The 24,715-nt window shown below is 47.3% G+C and overlaps 1 pseudogene; it reads right to left on the reverse strand.

Moving 5' to 3' along the window:
• Positions 1-328: 328 nt before the first annotated feature.
• LOC141027745 (uncharacterized) lies at positions 329-2,386 on the reverse strand (annotated as a pseudogene).
• Positions 2,387-24,715: the final 22,329 nt, after the last annotated feature.

Consider the following 24,715-nt stretch of genomic DNA (forward strand, 5'->3'; position numbering starts at 1 on the left):
GCTATCACTGAAACTTGTTACACCGAGATGAACTAGTCTGTTAGCTATCACTGAAACTTGTAAGGCAAATGTCGAAATTGTACTCCAAGTTTTTTCTCAAAGTGCAAAAGACAGTCCCAATATTGCATTGTAAACGAACTTTCAAAGACAGTATTCTCTGTCAATGCTAATGTTTCAACTCAAAGACAAACTTTGAAACACAAAATTTCAAAGACAAACTTTCAAAGACAGTCCCAATATTAGCTAGTAAACAAACTTTCAGGACAATGCTAATGTTACAACTCATGTTGAGTTCAAGTACTGAATTGCCTGCTCGACATATTCTCTGTCAATCGTCAAACGAACCTGGAGAAGACCTTGTCTCTCTAGTGCTTTTTTCTTCAAGTGAGGAACAGCATAGTGGATAGACCCCTTGTGCTTGATGATCTCTCTCATGCACACTTAATGACTCAACCAGATCCTATTGAGCCTTTGATGGGGGTACTCAGCTAGGGATTGATTAACCTATGGCACATGACATGAAAAACTCAAAACAGTTCATACCCAAATAGGTATATATCACATAGAACATAAAAAGAATACCAACCAAGATCTAATCAGTGCAATACCTTTTGGACAATCTCGAGTAGGGTCTTGGGCATCTTTCTATGGAACATTGCTTGAATTGAGGCAAACCAACCAAGATCTAATATGTTTGTGTCAGGAGAATTAGGTGGTTGGTATATCATCCTAATATCCCAACCACCCCTAGCAGCTTCCTGCAAAAAAAGTGGATCATCTGGTTTTATATGAGTCTTAGCATTGTCCTGCTGTACGTAGATGGTATTCCATCTATCGCTCTCAGGCCACTTCTCCTTTATAGCCGGCAGTACGTATTTCACTAAGTACTCCCGACTTTTCTCCTTGTCCACTGTATCTGCAGGCTTCAGCTCCCATGCCCCCCTCAACCTATGGATATAGAAACAAATATACTCAAACATAGCACAAAGTAGTGAATATGTGCACACATTTTTTTAGCACAAAGTAGTAACAAGAACAAGTACCAACCTATTCTGACTTCTCTTTTTAGCTTGCACCCACTCTGTGTAAGCCCAAACCCCTATCTTGCCATCAAACACACAATTGCCTTGAGCATCATACCTTGGTCTAGCCATTGCGGACAAGAACATAATTTTCTGAATGTGGCTTTTATTTTTACATTCCCGGTGTGGTGCCTCCTCTCTATGACTCAAATACATGTTCTGGGTATTCCGCGTGCGATAAAACCATTTCTCATCTATATGAACCACATCCATATCAGCCCTAAATGTGGGATTAATACCACCTAGGGATGTTATGCTACATGGTTCAAGATGCATAAGAGCATACTCCAGACGAGCCCTTTGGTTTGCATCAGTCAAGGCGGGCTTCAATTCACTTGTTATTCGTCAAATTTCCTTCATCTTCAACCTATCATTCAGAAATCCATAAAATAAAGGAATGTTGACATGTAGAAATTTGACAACAATTCAGTAGTAGAACTCTCACCTCCTCCAAACAGTGGTAGTTGACAAGTTTAGATGTCCAGCAACTTGTTCTAATGTTGTTCTCTCTCCAGGTGGGATGGCCTCCAATGCATCTATGTTTAAATTTATCTTTTTCCTTCCTGATTTGAGCTTCCGATTGTTTTTTACCCCTGTAATGCCTCCACCATTTTTAGCCTGCTGCCATACCCTTTGCACTATTCTCCTTGGACATTCACAAGCTAGTGCAACAGCTTTAGAAACTCCATGCTTCAACCTATTACCCCCACCATTACGGGCAAGGATCTCAGAATATATGTGTAGCTTATCATCTGTACGGTAGTGCGCTCTTGTCTCCTTGTTCGACATAACATCTAAATGCATTGGACGGAATAATTAGATGCGAAAAATAATGAATATTACTGAAACACACAAATATGATCAAAAGGTGCTTACTCAAATCGATAGGTTCTTTTTGGATTTGAACATGCTCTTGACTAGGAGGGTATTCGTCGGCATGGGAAAAATTTGGGTTGTATCCAACCCCTCGGTAGCCAATTGTTGGAGTGTCTCCGTTGGTCATCTCCTGCCCATTTTTTCCAGCAAGGCCGAACCCAGTTCCTTTGATCATGCACACGTGACAGCAGAGAAGAGTTTAGGGTACATGATCATCTAAAACTACAAAAAACTATGAGTACATGATCTACAACTAGGGTTTAGGGTTTACCTTCTATGGTGGCAGCACGGGAGGATCCATCTCTGATCCGTATGCCACCGGTGCCGGAACTGAAAGTGAAGCCCATGGACTCACTGCCGCCACTACCGAACGAGATCCCGCCGCCACCATTGACGAGGCTAAACCCCACGAACGAAGATCTTACCATCTCTCCGCTACCTGCCACGGCTCCGCCAATGGAGACACTCCAATTCGAGGAACCGGCCTCGTTAGGTGCCGGAGGACGAGATGGGCGTGCGAGGCCGACGCGCCGTCGAGGCAATGTCGTTGGAGGAGGATGCGGCTCCGAGCGAGTGGTGCCAATGGAGAAAGCTGGCATCGACGCGCGTCCAATGAGACCAAGAGGAGGAGGAGGAGGAACTGCTCCTGGTGGCGGCGATCTAGGTTGGAAAGCCACCCGCGAAAGCCCACGGAGGCCAAGAGGAGGAGGCCGGCGATCTGATCCCCCTGGCTGTGGCGGCGCCATTGGAGTGAGATGGAGGAGAGATGCAGACCGATGTCTGTTCGTGTGCCTCCATCTGCACACATATATAAAGAGAGCACCGGCGGGAAGATCGACGGGAACTATTGATCGGTGAAAATTTCATTTACAATTTGGAAGCGGGGAAGATCGGCGCGAGTTTTCGATCAGAGATAAAATTTTCACTCGCGTTTTTGATGGAAACTGAGCGGGGAGAAAATAACAAGTGTGGGAAGAAGAAGAAAGAGAGGAAATCGCGGCTGGAATTGGCTCCACCAGTGCATGCGAGGAGATGGCTCGTTGATTGGGCGTGAGGGTTACTAAGCGTTTTTAACGCGATTAGTTAGGCGCAGAACCGTAACTCCCGATGCTAATTTCACGTCCCACGTCCAGATTTTCTTCCAATTGCTAGGCACCTTGGTCCCAGAGATTTTTGAGCTGCGCCCTTTAAACAAAAATGGAGGGAGTAGTAACTTATGATACTATGCATGACGGAAGTAGTATCATATACTAGTATATATCATAGCATGATACTAGTATATGATACTCCCCATTACAACCAGCCTTATAGGGCTCAATTCAAAAATCTCACCAACCAAGGTAGATGGTGAGTGGTGGAATACTTTTTGTAGTTTGCAAAAACACCCAATTAATGCGTTTGTTTTCCTCAAAAAATTATGTTTTCCAATGTATTAATTGCAACATGCATGCATAAAGTACATGCATTGGTCAACTTTCTCCTAATACTTGCAGGCAATGATTTAATGCACCTTGGAATCTGAACATGTGATGGGGAACAACCAAATTGAGCCTCATAAAATGGAAAAACTAAAATTTTGAGATAAGCCTATAAACCGGAAAGGAGGGAGTATATATGCATGATACTAGTATATGATCGGTAATACCTCCATAATGCGCGCATGCATAGTATCATAAGTTAGTATCTTAGGTTGCCTTATTAATTGCCATGCATGACACAAAGTAGTACAACATTTAATATGATACGGTATCATGATATGATACCACACCCTCTCTTTTCTCATTTAACTATGTGCCACATCATCCAAAAAGTCTAGTTGGCATGCATCATACCGCTTGATACTCCCGTATTATGACTATTAGGGTGGCCATAATGGGGGTATCATAGCCGGTATCATGCACTCGGGAATAGCAAATATGATGATGTGGCAAAGAAGCAGTAACATAGGTAGATACCATAACATATATATATATATATAAAATAAATGCTATACTACTTTGTGTCATGCATGGCAACAAATACGATCATCTATGATATATACTACTCTATGATATTATATATGCACTATGAAGGTACGTACGTAGTATCATACACTAGTATCATATGCATGATACTATATATAGTATATGATACTCCCCACTATATAAGGCTGGCCATAGTGGTGGTATCATATCCGACGATGTCATGCATGCACTCGGAAATAGCAAGTATGCTGATGTGGCAAACAATTAAATATATATAGAGAGGGTTAGAGTAACATATAGGTAGATACCGTATCATGTTAAATGCGATGCTAATTTGTGTCATGGATGGTAATAAATATGATCTATGATACTATACTATATGTATTATAGTATGCACTATAATTAATTAAAGGTAGTATCATACACTAGTATCATATATACTCTCCACTATACTCGTGATTTCTTACCATGGAAAAAAATTGGAGGCGAAACAATGAACTCATGTTTTCATTCGAACAAAAACATGATGTTAGGTAATGTAAATGTTTTCAAAGAGCACACGGTTCACTCACGAAAGCCGTGTGTCCACTAAACCGTGGCCGATGCCCCCTCTGCCACGCACACGATCTAAGTCGTGCGTTCTGATTGGCCAGAACCCAAACCCCACGGATCGTACGTCCGCATCGTTGGATTCTCCTTGATCGAACGACGATCCTCATCCCTTTCGACAGCACATGTAAATGTTTTCAAATAGCCCCTTCGAGAATTTTTTTTCCAAATAGCACACGGTTCACAAACGAAAGCCGTGTGCCTACCAAACCGTGGCCGATGCCCCCCTTTGCTGCGCACGCGATCTGAGTCGTGCGTTCTGATTGGCCAGAACCCAAACCCCACGGATCGTATGTGTGCACCGTTGGATGCTCCCAGATCGAACGGCAATCCTCATCCCTTTCGACAGGAAATGCAGCCCGGCTAGGAATTGATTTATATGCTAAAATGCACGGTAAATGCCAAAAAATGTCTTACATATAGCACACGAGACCTGAAATGCGCCGGCAAATCAAACCCGTGGTATAATTGTGATTGCTTTACGTGGGAAAAATTTAGAGGCGAAACGATGAACTCACGTCTTCATTTCAAACGAAATTATTCTGTTTGTGCACATGAGTGCTTAGAGGCAACCGTTTGCATAGGCCTTTCCGTGCGCACGGTGACCGAGGATATTTTTCACCCTTTTCACCTAGGCCGCCAACACCCGGAGTCCCCAACACCCCCCACCGTCCGCCCGTGTTTCACTCAACTAGTCCACCCAATCTCCATCGTGAGCTCCCCCCTCCCCCAGATCCACAGCAGAACCCTCTCCGGCGCCGCCATGCTCACCCCGGCCGTGCGCTCGCTCTTCAGCGTCAAGCCTACCTCCACTGCCATTCCCAACATGCGGCGGCCTGTGCCTCGCCGTCTTCGTTTGCTCGCCAGCCACCCTCGAGCATATCGATGCAGTAACCCTCGCCTCTCATGTGGTCCGACCGGGTTTGCATTAAGAAGCCTGTTAGTTACTACTATCCATCGCGGTGAGGCATATTTCCTCACAATCCCTCTTCCAATTTCGTTCCGTATGTTCCCAAATTGGCTATAAAATAACAGAAAGCGTATATATGTTCGTTATCTACCTTCCTTACTACATATAAGCTGTATTTGTTCCAATAAGTTACTGCCTATTTATAGATCGCGGGCGCCCGAGTCACACAAACTTAACAAATTAGCTGTACATTTTCTAAATTATTGCATGGCATGTTTAGAAAGCTTGATACCAAGTTGTTAGTTTTATGCTTATCCTCCTTTCTTGAGTTTCGCATGTGTTCTCTGTAGATGCCGAGTAGCAGCGACAACACTCATGCTTCAGGCGATGTATCTCTATCTGATTCGGGCAACCCTAGGTCTTCAACATATTGTGAGGGATCAAGTAATCTTGAACGGGATAGAGCTGCAGCGATTACCCTTCCAGTCAGGACACGGAGGAACGCTCCAAGGAAGCCCACACACCAGCCTAAAGGTGTTTATGAAGTAACTGTGATTGATATAAAGTCTTGGGCTCCAACTAAACTACATAAAGCACGCACGAGGTTCAGGAGTGTGTGTGGATTTGTTGGCAGGGCAAGGCTCAACATTAATTTGCCGGGGTTTCGGAAGGCTGACACAGAAGCACGGCGAAGGATAGTCCGTGAGATCATGGATCACTTGAACGTTCCAGAGCAGTGGAGAATGCAGATGGAACACGTTGCACTGAAGAAGGCTAGGGATGCTTGGAGAAACTGGAAGCACGTGCTGTACAAGAAGTACTTGAGTGAAGGTAAGGACCCAATCCCTGCATACCCCCAAATTACAAAGGGAGACTGGGCAGAATTCAAAAGGGCCAGGGAAACTAAAGAGTTTGCTGAGAAGAGTTTCAAGCAATCGGAACTTCAGAAGGAGAACATACACCCCCACCGTATGGGTGTGGCAGGATACTACGGCATGAAACTGATATGGGAACAGGAGGACAAAGAAGCAGTAGCGGCGGGTGGGAATCTGGCCTTTAGTGTAATCAGGGGCGAACGTGCCAGAGACTACCTACGGGCACGTGCAAAGAGGCGTGATGACGGAACTTATTACTTTGAAAACTCACGTGACGCCAAACTGTATGAAGTGATGTTAGAGGCTTCCAAGATCCCTGGAAGGTTCTACAGGAACTCGGGGCCATGTGACATTCTATCCATTGCTCTGGAAACAAAAGAGCCCCCTGGCCATGCAAGGGGTATAGGTGTTAATGTCCCGCACAAGAGGGCTTTCACACTCAGCAAAGAAGAGAGGCTCGACATGAAAAAGTGAGGAGTGAAATGAAGCAGAATGCATTGTATGAAAGGTTGAGGAAGGAGATTTATCCGGCTGTTCGAAAGGATGTTGAGGAGTCAATGATGATGTAGAAGACTCTAACACTGACAGATAGCCAGCAGATGGGAGGGCAGGCGGGCATGGAGGTTGCTGCTTATTGCGCGACAACACTGCACAAGAGTAGCTATGCATCAGCTGACCCCGGCGACACTGAGACTGCAGCTGCTCGTGATGATGCTATATCTGATCTATCTGGAATGAAAGACAGACTGAAGGGCATGCTTGCACATTATGAAGGTATATTAAAATGTGCAACAGCCTGGGTTTGCCCACCCTTCTTGGAAGATGGCCTCTTCTTGGACAATGTGCTATTGAAGCAGGGCTGTGTGAAGTGCTATGTGACTGAAGTAAAGCCTGGATTCAATGAATTTGCCCTGAAGAATATCCTAGGAGACTTCGATGAGCAAAGGACCTTGGGAGAAACAATGTTACATCACATCCAGTGGCCACGAAGGGAAATAGAGTTCACAGATGAGATCCCTGAAGCCCCGCCAATAGCAACCACTATCGCCCCTCAACCAGTGACGCTCTCCTTGCCACAGCAGCTCTCGCGGGCTGATGCATCAACCTGTGATCAGCCGCCACGACTTTGTGGTGTACATGCCATGTCATCCTCCGCCCCAATGCAGCCAGTGGCAAGGCCTACAACTGCTGAAGACGCACCACCGGTTCAGATGCCGGCCGCTGAAGCAGTGGGGGGAGACCCAGCTGCAGCACATGTTCAGCAGACCAACCTGGTGGAACAGACTGCTAAGCAGTCTGATGCTTCGGAACCTCCTGCTAAGCAGTCTGTAGGTCCAGAACCGACTACTCATCAGTCCGTCGGTCCGCAGTCGTGTGATCAGCATACCAATGCGCCAGCACTTCCTGCTCAGCAAACCAACGTGTTGGCACGGCCTCCTCAGCACACCGACAAGTTGGCACCACCTGCGCAGAAACCCGACATAGCTTCAACGCATGGTCAGCAGTCCAATGCCTCTGCTCCTACAACCCAGCAGTCCGTCACAGCAGCACGGCCAGCTCTGCGGTACGGCATAGATAAACCGTCTGCTAAGCAGTCCATCCAAGCTTCACTGTCTACTCGGCAGTCTACCTTGCAGGCAACCAGACGTTCTGCCAGAAATGCTTCAAGTACCAAGAAGGAAGTGGCCAAGAAGGCTACACCCACGAGGAAGCGCAGCGGGAGAGTGAAGAGGAAATAGAACGATTGCCTCTTACTTAAAGCACTCATCGCCCAAAACCAAATTAACAGCAGCTTGTTCGAATCGGGGAGTAATATTATTTATGACGCCATGGATGATGAAGAAATAGATTTGTTGCTTCCTAAAAGTAAAGCAGACGTACTTCAAGCATGCACGTACGTCCATGGCCAGCCATTTCTTGTTGGCGAATACTTTGATGAGTGCAGCTCCAGTTGCCGCGAGTTACATGAATATTGCATGGATCTAATGTCAGTAGGTCATCATGGTTTGCTAGCTAGTCCACTACAACAGAGATCATTTCCGACACGATGCTGGTTCCATCAATGTGAGTTTCTAGGACTTACATCTCTTCATCAACTTCAACGTGCTTGATGCCACTCTTGTTAGATGCCTGATTTTCTAAGTACTTAACAAACTCTGATCAACTTCTCCATACAAGGCTGTAAATGATAAACAGCTAACTGCATTTTATTCCTCTCAGGGGATTGAACGCGCAGAGAAGAAAAAAGGAGAGTGTGTATTTCATAGATCCTGAATTAGCAAATGGCACAACAATACATGGTAAGGACCTACGGAACTGGGCCGTTAACACGGTCGTCCGTCTCTTCGAAAACACGACCCATGCAGAATCATTTCTCTGGCCATATCATGAACGGTAAGTCAAGTAAACAACCACGCATACACTTATTGTCTTTCAGATTTCGACATAATTCGTAATTTCATGGCTTTCTTAATATGTAGCGATCACTGGATATTGTTATTCATTGTTCCAAACAAGAACATAGTTTACTACATCGATTCTCTCAGAGAGTCAACAAACGCTCAGGATCTGACGCATGTTTAGCAATTCTTGGATAGGTATTGAATTCTATGATGTTGAAATTAATTTGCATTCATATCAGGTTCAATAATTGATGTTGTCAAAATTCATCATCATTTGTAGTGTGCTCGCATTATGGAAAACTAAACCAGGGAACCTGTTCAAGAGGGAACTACCTCTGCAGCACGAGAACGTTTCTCCGGTAACACACCGAAATCCGTTATTTTCGGAGTGTTACTCCAATAGTCTACAAATACCTTTCCTTACGCTTGTCAAATGTTCAAGCTTCTAAATAAACCTCTTTCTATTTTGTCCAAAGAAAAAATAATACATCTAACACCGGTTAGGTTGTTCCTAACAGGACAAATGACTAATTCTGTACAAAAAATTTCAGTGTCCTCAGCAAGAATCAGAGACCAACCTTTGTGGATACTATGTTTGCATACACATGATCTCCATCTGCAAATCTACTAATAGTTGTGACGATCCTCGCGAATTAGTACCAGTAAGTCTATCTTAATTAATATCTTCTACTCCACTCATATGGCACATTTTGATCTTAAAAATACTGCAGCTCATCTTAAAACCGAGGACCCCTGAACCGCTCCCGGCTGGTAAATTGCTGATGGTTCGAAGATTTATCAGCGAGTTCTTCCTGGATCACTACATCAATCCCACTGGTGATAATGAAGATTTTAGCATGTGTTCTCCTAAAACATTAAGTAAGAGTTAGCCGCTAAACATATAATGAATGGATCCTTTGTTTTCCATCTGCTGAGGTCTTCGTATTTCGTACACTATGATTAATTATGTAATGCATATATGTGTGGACAAATCACTGGAATTTAGCTACCATATGTTCAATTGCAATTGTTGCGAAATCTGATGAACGTTCTTCCTGTGGACACTATTTATTCAATTGAATATTGTGGCGAATTTGCTTTTTGCGTGCCGATTCAAAATGGGATATTTTCGTTTATTTGTTCAATTGAATATTGTGGTGAATTTGCTTTTTGCGTGCCGATTCAAAATATGATATATTTTTATTTGTTCAATTGAATATTGTGGCGAATTTTCTTTGTGCATGCCGATTCAAAATGGGATATTTTTGTTTTAACCTAGCAATTGCTCCGCACATGGTTCAACTAAATGAGTGTGTGCGATCCACATCGGAAAGCATACGTCAATCGTAGTGGAACCATCGGTGATACACAGCAGACCACAAACGATTTGCAGCGCTACTACGTGTGCGTAGGGTCTCCGGAACCGTTTTTGATATCGCGTTATCGCACACGAGAACTGGGAGTAAACCGTGCCCAATGTAAAATACCATCCCAGTCGTATTTTTTAGGAAACGTGTGGGATCCCAAATTAAAAGCACACATCACTCTTGCGGCAACCGTTAGTGATACCCAACAAATCACAAATGTTCTGTAGCACTTGTATGTGTGCGAAGGGTCTCCTGAACCGTTTGTGATAGAACATTATCGCAGACGGTAATTGTTGGCAAATGTGTGCGATGGTGTCTTGCATGGCAGACGGGTTACGCAGAAAACTCGTGTGTGACGGGGCACAAATCGCACACAGTTCATATGTTGGCCCGTGTGCCTTACATACTGTTTCCCAAACGGTTCATTACGACAGACCGTACGGTTTCACTGCGTCATTAGAAACGTTTAATCACTGATACCACATGTGCGAAAGAATTTAGTGTGTGCTGCATCGCACACGATTACATTTTGGAAGGCCTCTGGATCACTACTCCATATCCCCGACGGTTTCTGGGTCGTGTGGGAAGGACACCCTATCGCACACACTCACTTGGCGACGGTCCCAAATGCCGTCGCGGAAAGGGGTTAAAAACTGTTTGTATAGCACCACGCGTACCAGTGCAGCCCTCCACGGGGTCCTGTTCATCCAGCCCTCCACCGGCTCGATCGATCGGGGTCCTGTTCATCCAGCGGCAACGGCCTCTACTACCACGCGGTCCTGTTCATCCAACCCCCCAACAGGAACTGTTCATCCAAACCCCGCAACAACACTCACTGTTCATCCAGTCAGCAGGGTCGAAGGAATCGCTAGATCGGGTTCAGTTAACAACCATCGATCGATCTCTCGGGTTCAGTAACGCGTAGCCTGCTGTGCAATCGCTCGGGTTCAGTAGGCGAACGCCTCGCTCGGGTTCAGTTACAGCGTAACGCCTCGCACGCACGCGCGTACGTGTACAAGAGAAACGCGCATCGCTGGGCCCCGACCACCCACCGTAACCGGGAACTCCCCGATATTTATCTCGCCCTCGCTTCTACCACGGTTTTTTCCGTCATGGACGACCCAAAGAATGTCATGCAGCTGCGTCTCCGGCCCGCCAAGGACGAAAAGCCCATTTCTGTCATGATTTTTTGTCATAGAAGTAGGAGCCCACCACATCTATGATGATACCGGGTTTTGTCACAATTATCGTCATAGAAGTGTCATAAGTATGACAGATTTTTTTTGTTCGGCCCAGAATGTCACGGATGTGTCTTTTTTGTAGTGTTGGTTGTGTTAGGCTAGGCCCTAGGAAGTCACAAGACAAAGCTATAACCCAACTCTTGACAATATTCCCTCATGTTTGTCCGATCTGGGACTTACAGGCTATAAGTCATGAAACTCCCTAGAGAGAAGTGGATGCCGGTGAAGCAGGTCACACCCTGGAGTGCAATCTTTGCCATCCAAAACCCATAACACACTAGTACACACATGGTAAGGCACCCCAAGCTTGTGGTGGGATCCAGATGCTCCGGAGCCCCTCTCCGGTGAAACCCTAGCCACGTTGGAGAAAACCCAGGCTTATACAACTAAAGCTGGTACCGGCGTCAAAATGGGGTAGAAAAGTGTAATTAGTTTTTTTGTTGTGTTAGGCTAGGCCCTAGGAAGTCACAAGACAAAGGTATAACACAACTCTTGACAGGTTTCCTCCAGCTTGTCCCATCTGGGACTATCACACTATAACTGCATGTAAACTGCCTAGAGAGAAGTGGATGCCGGTGAAGCTGGTCAGACCCCGAAGTGCAATCTTTGCCATCCAAAACCCATAACACACTGGTACACCCCTGCTATGGCAGCCCCTAGCTTGTGGTGGGATCCCAATGCTCCGGAGCCCCTCTCCGATGAAACCCTTGCCCCGTTGGAGAAAAACCAGGCTTAAACGACTAAAGCCGGTACCGGTGTCAAAATGGGGTAGCAAAGTGTAACTAGCTTCTTGGTTGTGTTAGGCTACTCCCTATGAGGTCACAAGTCAAAGGTATAACCCAACTCTTGACAAGATTCCCTCATGTTTGTCTGATCTGGGACTTTCAGGCTATAAGTCATGAAATCCCTAGAGAGAAGTGGATGCCGGTGAAGTAGGTCACACCCCGGAGTGCAATATTTGCCATCCAAAACCCATAACACACTTGTACACATATGGTATGGCACCCCCTAGCTTGTGGTTGGATCCCGATGCTCCGGAGCCCCTCTCCGGTGAAACCCTAGCCCCGTTGGAGAAAACCCAGGCTTATATAACTAAAGCTGGTACCAGCGTCAAAATGGGGTAGAAAAGTGTAATTAGTTTTTTGGTTGTGTTAGGCTAGGCCCTAAGGAAGTCACAAGACAAAGGTATAACACAACTCGTGACAAGTTTCCCTCTGGCTTGTCCCATCGCGGACTATCACGCTATAACTGCATGTAAACTACCTAAAGAGAAGTGGATGCCGGTGATGCAGGTCACACCCCGGAGTGCAATCTTTAGCATCCAAAACCCATAAAACACTTGTACACACTTGATATGGCAGCCCCTAGCTTGTGGTGGGATCCCGACGCTCCAGAGCCCCTCTCCGGTGAAACCCTAGTCCCATTGGAGAAAAACCAGGCTTACACGACTAAAGCCGGTACCGGCGTCAAAATGGGGTAGAAAAGTGTAACTCGTTGTTTGGTTGTGTTATGTTAGGCCCTAGGAATTCACAAGACAACGGTATAACCCAACTCTTGACAAGATTCCCTCATGTTTGTCCGATCTGGGACTTTCAGGCTATAAGTCATGAAACTCCCTAGAGAGAAGTGGATGCCGGTGAAGCAGGTCACACCCCAGAGTGCAATATTTACAATACAAAACCCATAACACACTTGTACACACATGGTATGACACCCCCTATCTTGTGGTGGGATCCCGACGCTCCGGAGCCCCTCTCCGGTGAAACCCTAGCCCCGTTGGAGAAAAAACAGGCTGATACGACTAAAGCTGGTAACGGCATCAAAATGGTTAGAGAAGTGTAACTAGTTGCTTCGTTGTGTTCGGATAGGCCCTAGGAAGTCACAAGGCAAAGGAATAACACAACTCTTGACAAGATTCCCTCCGGCTTGTCCTATCGGGTACTATCACGCTATAACTACATGTAAACTCCCTAGAGAGAAGTGGATGCCGGTGAAGCAGGTCACACCTCGGAGTGCAATCTTTGCCATCCAAAACCTATAACACACTTTTCAACACATGTTATGGTACCCCGTATCTTTTGTTGGGATCCCGATGCTCTGGAGCTCCTCTCCGGTGTAAACCTAGCCCCGCTGGAGAAAAACCAGGCTTATACGACTAAAGCCGATATTAGCAAAAAATGGGGTAGAAAAGTGTAACTAGTTGCTTGGTTGTGTTAGCCTAGGCCCTAGGAAGTCACAAGACAAAGGTATAACACAACTCTTGACAAGTTTCCCTCCGGCTTGTCCCATCGGAGACTATCACGCTATATCTAGATGTAAACTCCCTATAGAGAAGTTGATGCCGGTGAAGCAGGTCACACCCCGGAGTGCAATCTTTGCCATCCAAAACCCATAACACACTTGTACACACATGGTATGGCACCAATATCTTGTGGTGGGATCCTGACATTTCGGAGCCCCTCTCCGGTGAAACCCTAGCCCCGTAGGAGAAAAAACATCCTTATATGACTAAAGTTGGTAACGGCGTCAAAATGGGGTTGAAAAGTGTAAATATTTGCTTGGTTGTGCTAGCATAGGCCCGAGGAAGTCACAAGACAAAGGTATAACACAACTCTTGACAAGTTTCCCTCCCGCTTGTCCTATCGGGGACCATCACGCTATAACTGCATGTAAAGTCCCTAGAGAGAAGTGGATGCCGGTGAACCAGGTCACACCCCGGAGTGCAATCTTTGCCATCAAAAACCCATAACACACTTGTACACATATGGTACGGCACCCCTAGCTTGTGGTGGGATCCCGACGCTCCCGATCCCCTCTTCGGTGAAACCTTAGCCCCGTTGGAGAAAAACCAGGCTGATACGACTAAAGCAGGTACCGGTGTCAAAATGGGGTAGAAAAGTGTAACTAGTTTTTTTGGTTGTGTTATCCTTGGCCCTAGGAAGTCACAAGACAAAGGTATAACACATCTCTTGACAAGTTTCCCCCCGGCTTGTCCCATCGGGGACTATCACGCTATAACTGCATGTAAACAACCTAGAGAGAAGTGGATGCCGGTGAAGCAGGTGACACCCTGGAGTGCAATATTTTCCATCCAAAAACCGTAACACGCTTTTACGCACATGTAATGGTACCCCCTATCTTGTCGTGGGATTCCGATGCTCCGGAGCCCCTCTCAAGTGAAAACCTAGCCCCGCTGGAGAAAAACCAGGCTTATACAACTAAAGCCAGTATCAGCGTCAAACTGGGGTAGAAAAGTGTAACTAGTTGCTTGGTTGTGTTAGGATATGCCCTAGGAAATCACAAGACAAAGGTATAACCCAACTCTTGACAAGATTCCCTCATATTTTCTTCGATCTGGGACTTTCAGGCTATAAGAATGAAACTCCCTAGAGAGACGTGGAAGCTGGTGAAGCAGGCCACACCCCGAACTGCAATCTTTGCAATCCAAAACCCATAACATAGTTTTACATACATGGTATGGCACCCCGAAGCTTGTGGTGGGATGCCGACGCTCCGGGGCCTCTCTCTGGTGAAACCCTAGCCCCGTTGGAGAAAAAACGGGCTTATACGACTAAAGCCGGTAGCGGTGTCCAAATGGGGTAGAAAAGTTTAATTAGTTTTTTGGTTGTGTTATGCTAGGCCCTAGGAGGTCACAATACAAAGGTATAACACAACTCTTGACATGTTTCCCTCCGGCTTGTCCTGTCGAGGACTATCACGCTATAACTGCATGTAAATTGCCTAGAGAGAAGTGCAAGCCGGAGAAGCAGGTCACACCCCGTACTGCAATCTTTGCCATCCAAAACCCATAACATAGTTGTACACACATGGTATGGAACCCCCAAGCTTGTGGTGGGATCCCGACGCTCCGGAGCCCCTCTCCGGTGAAACCCTAGCCCCGTTGGAGAAAAAACAGGCTTATACGACTAAAGCCGGTAACGGCATCAAAATGGGGTAGAAAAATGTAACTAGTTGCTTCGTTGTGTTAGGCTAGGCCCTAGTAAGTCACAAGACAAAGGTATAACACTACTCTTGACAAGTTTCCCTCCGGCTTGTCCCATCGGGGACTATCACGCTATAACTACATGTAAACTCCCTAGAGAGAACTGGATGCCGATTAAGTAGGTCACACCCGGGAGTGCAATCTTTGCCATCCAAAACCTATAACACACTTTTACACACATGTTATGGTCCCCCTATCTTTCGGTGGGATCCAGACGCTCCGGAGCCCCTCTCAGGTGAAAACCTAGCCCCGCTGGAGAAAAACCAAGCTTATACGACTAAAACTGGTAACAGCGTCAAAATGTGGTAGAAAAGTGTAACTAGTTGCTTGGTTGTGTTAGTCTAGGCCCTAGGAAGTCACAAGAAAAAGTTATAACCCAACTCATGACAAGATTCCCTCATGTTTGTCCGATCTGGGACTTTCGGGCTATGAGTCATGAAACTCCCTAGATGGAAGTGGAAGTCGGTGAAGCAGGTCACACCTCGGACCGCAATCTTTGCAATCCAAAACCCATAACACAGTTGTACACACATGGTATGGCACCCCCAAGCTTTTGGTGGGATCCCGACGCTCCGGATCCCCTCTCCGGTGAAAACCTAGCCCCGTTGGTGAAAACTAGGCTTATACGACTAAAGCTGGTATCAGCATCAAACTGGGGTAGAAAAGTATAACTAGTTGCTTGGTTGTGTTAGGCTAGGCCCTAGGAAGTCACAAGACAAAGGTATAACCCAATTCTTGACAAGATTCCCTCATGTTTGTCCGATCTAGGACTTTCAGGCTATAAGTCATGAAACTCCCTAGAGAGAAGTGCATGCCAGTGAAGCAGGTCACAAAACAAAGGTATAACACAAATCTTGACAAGTTTCCCTCCGGCTTGTCCTGTCAAGGACTATCACACTATAACTGCATGTAAATTGCCTAGAGAGAAGTGGATGCCGGTGAAAACCTAACTCCGCGGGAGAAAAACCAGACTTATACGACTAAAGCTAGTACCGGCATCAAAAAGGGTAGAAAAGTGTAACAAGTTGCTTGGTCGTGCTCGGCTATGCCCTAGAAAGTCACAAGACAAAGGTATAACCCAACTCTTGACAACATCCCCTCATGTTTGTCCGATCTAGGACTTTCAGGCTATAAGTCATGAAACTCCCTAGAGAGAAGTGGAAGCCGGTGAAGCAGGTCACACCCCGGACTGCAATTTTTGCCATGCAAAACCCGTAACAGAGTTGTACACACATGGTATGTCACCCCCAAGCTTGTGGTGGGATCCCGACGCTCCGGAGCCCCTCTCCGGTGAACCCCTAACCCCGTTGGAGAAAAAACAGGCTTATACGACTAAATCTGGTAACGGTGTCAAAATGGGGTAGAAAAGTGTAACTACTTGACTGGTTGTGTTAGGCTAGGCCCTAGGAAGTCACAAGACAAAGGTATAACACAACTCTTGACAAGTTTCCCTCCGGCTTGTCCCATAAGGACTATTACGCTATAACTGCATGTAAACTCCCTAGAGAGAAGTGGATGCCGGTGAAGCAGGTACACTCCGGAGTTCAATATTTGCCATCCAAAACCTATAACACACTTTTACTCACATGTTATGGTACCCGCAATCTTGTGGGGGGATCCCGGCGCACCGGAGCCCCTCCCCGGTGAAAACCTAGCCCCACTTGAGAAAAACCAGGCTTATGCGACTAAAGCCAGTACCAGCGTCAAAATGGGGTAGAAAAATGTAACCAGTTGCTTGGTTGTGTTTGGATAGGCCCTAGGAAGTCACAAGACAAAGTTATAACCCAACTCTTGACACGATTCCCTCATGTTTGTCCGATCTGGGACTTTCAGGCTATAAGTCATGAAACTCCCTAGAGGGAAGTGGAAGCCGGTGAACTAGGTCACACCCCAGATTGTAATCTTCACCATCCAAAACCCATAACACAGTTGTACACACATGGTATGGCACCCCCTAGCTTGTTGTGGGATCCCGATGCTCCGGAGCCCCTCTCCGGTGAAACCCTAGCCCCGTTGGAGAAAAACCAGGCTTACACGACTAAAGACGGTATCAGCATCAAATTGGGGTAGAAAAGTGTAACTAGTTCCTTGGTTGTGTTAGGCTAGGCCCTAGGAAGTCACAACACAAAGGTATAACCCAACTCTTGACAAGATTCCCTCATGTTTGTCCGATCTGGGACTTTCTGGCTATAAGTCATGAAACTCCCTAGAGAGAACTGGATGCCGGTGAAGCAGGTCACACCCCAAAGTGCAATCTTTGCCATAAAAAACCCATAACACACTTGTACACACATGGTATGGCACCCCCTAGATTTTGGTGGGATCACTACGCTCCGGATCCCCTCTCCGGTGAAAGCCTAGCCCCGTTGGAGAAAAACCAGGCTTATACGACTAAAGCCGGTATCAGCATCAAAATAGGGTATAAAAGTGTTACTAGTTGCTTGGTTGTGTTAGGCTAGGCCCTAGGAACTCACAAGACAAAGGTATAACCCAACTCTTGATAAGATTCCCTCATGTGTATCCGATTTAGGACTTTCAGGCTATAAGTCATGAAACTCCCTAGAGAGAAGTGGATGTCGGTGCAGCAGGTCACACCCCGAAGTGCAATCTTTGCCATCCAAAACCCATAAGACACTCGTACACACATGGTATGGAGCCCCCTAGCTTATGGTGGGATCCCGACGCTCCGGAGCCCCTCTACGGTGAAACCCTAGCCCAGTTGGAGAAAAACCAGGCTTATACGACTAAAGCCGGTATCAGCATCAAAATGGGGTAGAAAAGTGTAAATAGTTGCTTGGTTGTGTTAGGATAGGCCTTAGGAAGTCACAAGACAAATGTATAACCCAACTCTTGAAATGATTTCCTCATGTTTTCCAATCTGGGACTTTCAGGCTATAAGTCATGAAACTCCCTCTAGAGAAGTGGATGCCGGTGAAGCAGGTCACATCGCGGAGTGCAATATTTGTCATCCAAAACCCCTAACACACTTGTACACACATGGTATGGCACCCCTAGCTTTTGGTGGGATCCCGACACTCCGGAGCCCCTCTCTAGTGAAACCCTAGCCCCGTTGGAGAACAAACAGGCTTGTACGACTAAAGTCGGTAACGATGTCAAAATGGGGTAGAAAAGGGTAACTAGTTGCTTGGTTGTGTTATGCTAGGCCCTAGGAAGTCACAAGACAAAGGTATAACACAACTCTTGACAAGTTTCCTTCCAGCTTGTATCATCGAGGACTATCACGCTATAACTGCATGTAAACTCCCTAGAGAGAAGTGGATGCTAGTGAAGCAGGTCACACCCAGGAGTGCAATCTTTGTCATCCAAAACCCATAACACACTTTTACACACATGTTATGGTACCCCTATCTTGTGGTGGGTCCTGACGCTCCGGAGCTTCTCTCTAGTGAAAACCTAGCCCCGCTGGAGAAAAACCAGGCTTATACGACTAAAGCCGGTACCAGCATCGAAATGGGGTAGAAAAGTGTAAATAGTTGCTTGGCTGTGTTAGCCTAGGCCCTAGGAAGTCACAACACAAAGGTATAACCCAACTCTTGACAAGATTCCCTCATGTTTGTCGATCTGGGACTTTTAGGCTATAAGTCATGAAACTCCCTGCAGAGAAGTGGAAGCCGGTGAAGCAGGTCACACCCCAGACTATGATCTTCGCCATCTAAAACCCATAACACAGTTGTTCACACATGTTATGGCACCCCCTATCTTGTGCTGGGATCCCGATGCTCCGGAGCCCCGCTCCGTTGAAAACCTAGCCCGTTCGAGAAAAACCAGGCTTATACGACTAAAGCCGGTATCAGCATCAAGATGGGGTAGAAAAGTGTAACTAGTTGCTTAGTTGTGTTAGGCTAAGCCGTAAGAAGTCACAAGACAAAGGTATAACCCAACTCTTGACAAGATGCCCTCATGTTTGTCCGATCTGGGACTTTCACGCGATAAGTCATGAAACTCCCTAGAGAGAAGTGGATGCCGGTGAAGCAGGCACTACTAGGAAAAGGCCTGTTAGTGGCGCACCTGTTTTGTCCATTAATGGCGCACTACAGGTGCGCCACTATCATCACGCCATTAGTAACTAATACTAATGGCGCACCCCTGGTGCGCCATTAGTGTACCAGACAGTAGTGGCGCACCAGGCAGTGCGCCATTAGTATGTCCCATGGTGCGCCATTAGTATGCCTCCCAGGGGGCCATATTTACCTTGTGCTCTGGGTTACTAATGGTGCACTAACAGATAGTGTGCCACTAGTATTTTTATAGCAGTGTGCCACTAATGTGCTGTATGGTGCGCCACTAGTATGAATATTAGGATTTTTTTCTTTTCTGATATTTGCACAGGTTACAAAATATATTACTGCACAGAATATAGACAGCAAAACATATAAACAGTAGATTCATCGAATACAATAGAAAATTAGTCTCCGAATACAATTCATCATATTAGCTAGTCTCCGAATTCAAAATACCGAACAAAGTTAGAACATTACAAGTCTCGAGACCGCGAGTAGCGAGTTTGTCTTCACATTACAAGTCGATATCGATCATCTAAACTACCATCACATAGAAGAGAGCTACGGTCATCACGATGAGCATCATGGCGATGAAACTGGTCTTCATCCGGTTCCTCCTCCGCTCTCTCCTCTCTCCCGCTAGATAGCGCGCGTATCTAGCTTCCGCCTCCGCCCTAGTGGTGTACCCTTTGTAACTGTTACCGCTGAAACGGTGAACCTGTCTCCGACACTCCTCCCAGTCGTCGTAGACTCCGGGAACCTTACCCTTGTACACGACATATGACGGCATCTCTATGCACTAGCCAAACAAAACGTTAGTAGAAATTCACAGACAATACATAAGCAATATATAAGTATGCAACAAAAGGATCGGAAGAGAAAAGCAAGACATTAATAGCACGATTCATGGTCCTACTAATAATTAGCATCGATTACATATAAGTTGAGCGACTGTCCAAACCAAAGAGACATACAAGTTCATTAAAGTTTAATTACCACATGAGCTAATCGATATTTCAGAACTACATAGCATCACTACTTTCGACTCGACTCAGGGACCGGAGCGTGGATGAAGCCGCTATCTGTCATGATGGTCATGAAATCGCGAGCATTATCAGCCTGCATTTGTAGAGTTGTTTCTATCTCACCGTTGGACGGTTGATATCTGAGGTAGAACTGCCCCGAGGTACGAAGGACATCTTGATGGATGATTTCCGCAAACTCCGACTGGATGCGAAAGAATTCTTGTCTGATGTCCGTGTCCTGGATTGTCGACAAGCGTGCGGCCCAATCTTTGAGATTATTTGGTAGTAGAAGGTGATTATGGTCCCGTACGATCGCCCGCATGTGATGGAGGGCGTAGTAGGTATCCTTCTGACCGCCAGGCGGCTGCTTGACGCAGGGGAACGTCGTATTGTGGGTGAACACGTGCTTGCCGTACCTACGAACTGGCCTGCTGAAGGTGCCTCCAGATCTGGCGTAGCCGGGGAGAACATCATCAAGAACTTTCTTGATATTTGTGTAGTCTTTCTTCGACTGACGGTCTGAGTCGAAATACGTGTCCATGGAATATTTCGGGCTTAAGAGGATGAGTGTGCAATGTGTGTCACTGCACAAAACACGGAATGTTAGAAAAAAAAAGAACAATCGAAATCTAAGAAATCATATGTTACGGAGCGGTGAGGGGATGACTTACTCGGGAAAGTAAGGCACGAGGAAGTTATCCTTATCTGGGTTTGCCAGAATGACGCCTTCGAGGTATGAACTCGCGACTTGCCGGTCCCCAGCGCTGCCCAAGATCTTGGCACGCATGTAGAAGGGGTCGACAATCATGATGTCCGGGGTCTTGTCTCTAATGATCCGCATCTCCATACTCAGCGAAAATAGCCGAACGAAGGTGTAGTGCAGCGGATGAAGGTTAAACATAGCGAAGATGTCATCAAACCGCAGGACGATTGTACCCCCGATGGCACTATCCACAAAGCCCTTGCCCTCTGGCACCTTGGCCACGAAAACCGGGTATGCCACATCATTCTCGGAGAGACGCCGCTTCTCCAAAGAAAGAACACTGTCATGCAAACTCCGCATAGCACCGGTTGCAGCATTGAGCAGATTAGCCGGTAGCATCGGCCTACCCGCCACATGCACCCTCCTCGAGATATCCTTAGGTGAAGGTGGACCGTCCTGAGCACGGATCGTACTCGGTGCCGGCTGGCTCGCACCCTTGTAACTCTTTCTTTTCCGTCCCTTCTTCTTCTACTGTAATGGGATCGAGTTCTGCTCAGAGACCGCCTTCTTGAGTGTGTTGGGGCTGATAATATTTCGCACCTCGGCTATCTGAGGCTCGGTGAAGGCGGCAGCTGGAGGCGTCTCTTGAGAACTGAATGCCAGATGACGCCTGTTGCAATTGGGTTTCTCCGCGGTACCAGCTAGATCGTCTTTTGCAGGGTTGGGTTCTTGAGAAGGAGGCCCCAAGAATTCGTCACCGTACCCATGTTCGTTGAAGTACTTATCGACGTTGGTAAATGTACCGTCGTCGTTGTCGTCGTCCGGATCCTGTGCCATATGCATGTCCGGATCCTGTGCCATATGCATGTCCGGCATGTCCGGTAGCGTTGCGGGGGTCTTGCCATGGCTTGGCACCGGCACGACTAGCGGTGTTGCCTGTGGGGTGGTGTCCCCCGCCCCCAAACGAATCTGGCTCTTCGGCCAAAGCATGGGCCAGCTTATGCAGGCGCTGAGGGTCATCACATCATCTTCGTGGGCCCCATGGGGTCGATACGGAGGTAACATGTCGTCGAAGCCCGGCAGCACCCGAACCAGTTGAACCCTATAAACGGTGGGTGGCATCAGATTACCGTGGAACACGCGGCTGCCCGGTTGAACGATTCTGCCCTTGGCGACATCGACCAACTCGTCATTCACGAAGTGCAGGAGATTGCACGGAACGTCGGCGGCGCCCTGCGAAAACATGTAGGGCGTCAGGGATGCCCAGTCAAAGGCAAGGAGATGAAGTCATCGGCCGAGAGGCTTAATTAGTTACCGTGTTGGCGTCGAGCTCGGCTAATGTCGAGGCACCGCCAATGGTGGGCGTGCAATTGACGGAGGGGCCGCTTGCTGCCGAGGTGCCGGTCGGCGTATTCTTCCCACACCCGGGTGCATTAAGCTGCAATGCCGGCGCCGCCGCGGGAGACACCAATGCCGCCTTCGCCGGAGACACCAATGGCGCCGCCGCGGGAGACACCAATGCTGCCTCCGCCGGAGACACCAATGGCGCCGCCGGCGCGTTGCGCGAGTTGCTGCCCGTGAAGCTGGGAATCGGGGGCGGCCCCTGTTGGCCGCCCGCCACCCACGCCTGCGGCCCAGAAACCAAGGTAGGTATAATGGCGGTGATCGTCGCTCCCAGTTGGTCTCGCACTTGCTCTTCGACCATCTCCGGAATCCGCACCACTTGTGCCTTGAGTTGTTGAACCTTGCGCTGCTGGCTTTCCGAGCTGGTCTTTCTCTCCTTTCGCCCAGCGGTATAGTATTCCGACCATTTTGTGGACAAGCCTTTGCCGGCCACACGACCAGCTGACGATGGCTTACTGAGCTTATCCTTGTTTTTTCATTATGTTCAACGCCCTATTTAAAGGGGTGTCGAAAGGGGAGCTCTGAGACGACCCCGCGCTACTACTTTCAGTGTCCCGTTGAAGGAACGTGAACCATTTAGAAATTTGGCTTCATTAACTAGAATGCAACCATATGGAGCTAATTACGCGGGGGTGTATTCCTTACCAGAACACGCTCAAGCGCCTTGGCCTTCGGATCCGTGGTAAGCTCCTTGGTTACCGGGTCAATCTTGTACCGGGCCCTGACATAGTACCTGGTCTGCTTGCCACAGTATTTCTCGAAGCGGGGCGGTAGGCCTTGCTCGGCACACTCCGCGTCCTCCTTGTCCCATATAGGTTCGACCACTCTGTAACCGCCGGGACCGAGTTTGTGGACCCCTAAGTTCAAGTCCCGCATCTCGTTCCCCCACTGACTTGATTCCTCGGATGCGTTGCTCTTGCACTTGATCTTGAACTCCCGGTAGTCATCTTCGTTGATCGAAGGATTTTTCTCCTTGATCTTCTCATAACTATCACCTTTTTATGCTCTTCACCGCGCATCTCCAAGTAGCCAGGGCCTTGCTCATCTTCGTGAGGGCGGCACTGTTCACTTTATTCCCTGAGAGGCGCGTGTTTGCAAAGTCACCGGGGAACTTGTATCGTTCGTGCAGCTTTGTGAAGAGGAGGTTGCGCAAATTCCCTCGGTCACGATGCCTTAGGTTCTCGGTGTTGATCGAGACGGTGCTTCGAAGAATGCACCCGAGCTGTCCCGCGTACCCCTTGACTATTTCTTTGGGCGCCGTTGGATGCCCCCCGGAGGACACTTCAGTAAATTCCTCCTTGACGGTGCCGAGCACGTTCGGGCGCCGGTCCTTCCGTTGCCTCTTCGGTTGGCTGCCATCTGCGTGTGCGCCGCCATCATCAGTGGTGGCATCCTCGGAGGCACCATCAGTGGTGTCATCCCCGACGCCACTAGGGGTTGTGTAGTCGGGATCGGTGTCTTCCGCGGCGTCCTCATAGCGGTGAGGTTCTTCCTCCATCTCCTGGGACAGCTCCCAGAATGCCTTGCCCGAACCGCCGGCCTCATCGTTGTGGGCCATGTTTCGCTCTAAATAGGAAAAAAGTTTGGTCAAAAAGTTGGTTATTGTCAAGGAACAAGATCATGGTCTCATCATTTAGGGTTTGTCGACACCGAGGAATCCTAAAAGCTAAGCTTTTATCATTTAGGGTTTGTCGATGCCGATGCACCCTAAAAGCCTAAGCTTTCATCATTTAGGTTTTTATCAACACTGAGGCACCCTAAAAGCCAAGGTTTTATCATTTAGGGTTTGTCGACGCTGAGGCACCCTCAATGCTAAGTTAAGTTTTCATCATTTAGGGTTTATCAATGCCGAGGCACCCTAGGTAGACTGATATATATGGGTACTCTAAATGGCAGATCGCATCGGCAGCACCGCCAACTCGAGTGCCTAGGAAAAGAGCGCTGGTGCTTCCGATCATGCTACCCCCTCACAGCCAGAGAAATAGAGAAGGCAACTTGCAGGTTAAACTTTCCCAAACAGAGTATTATATCGCAGGCACACACATATGTATATATATCACACATACTTGAGTTAGCACAGACTACAAAATGAAACAAGTTCACAAGGTTGGATACACATATATGGTGACAGATAGAGTAATAACTATGAGTTGATATCACACTTCTATATGTATAACACAAGAGGCAGTTGATCCCACTTAATTAAGTATTAAGATACCCCGGCCCATGCAT

This window comes from Aegilops tauschii, chromosome 1 (assembly GCF_002575655.3).
Source record: "Aegilops tauschii subsp. strangulata cultivar AL8/78 chromosome 1, Aet v6.0, whole genome shotgun sequence".
NCBI lineage: Eukaryota > Viridiplantae > Streptophyta > Magnoliopsida > Poales > Poaceae > Aegilops > Aegilops tauschii.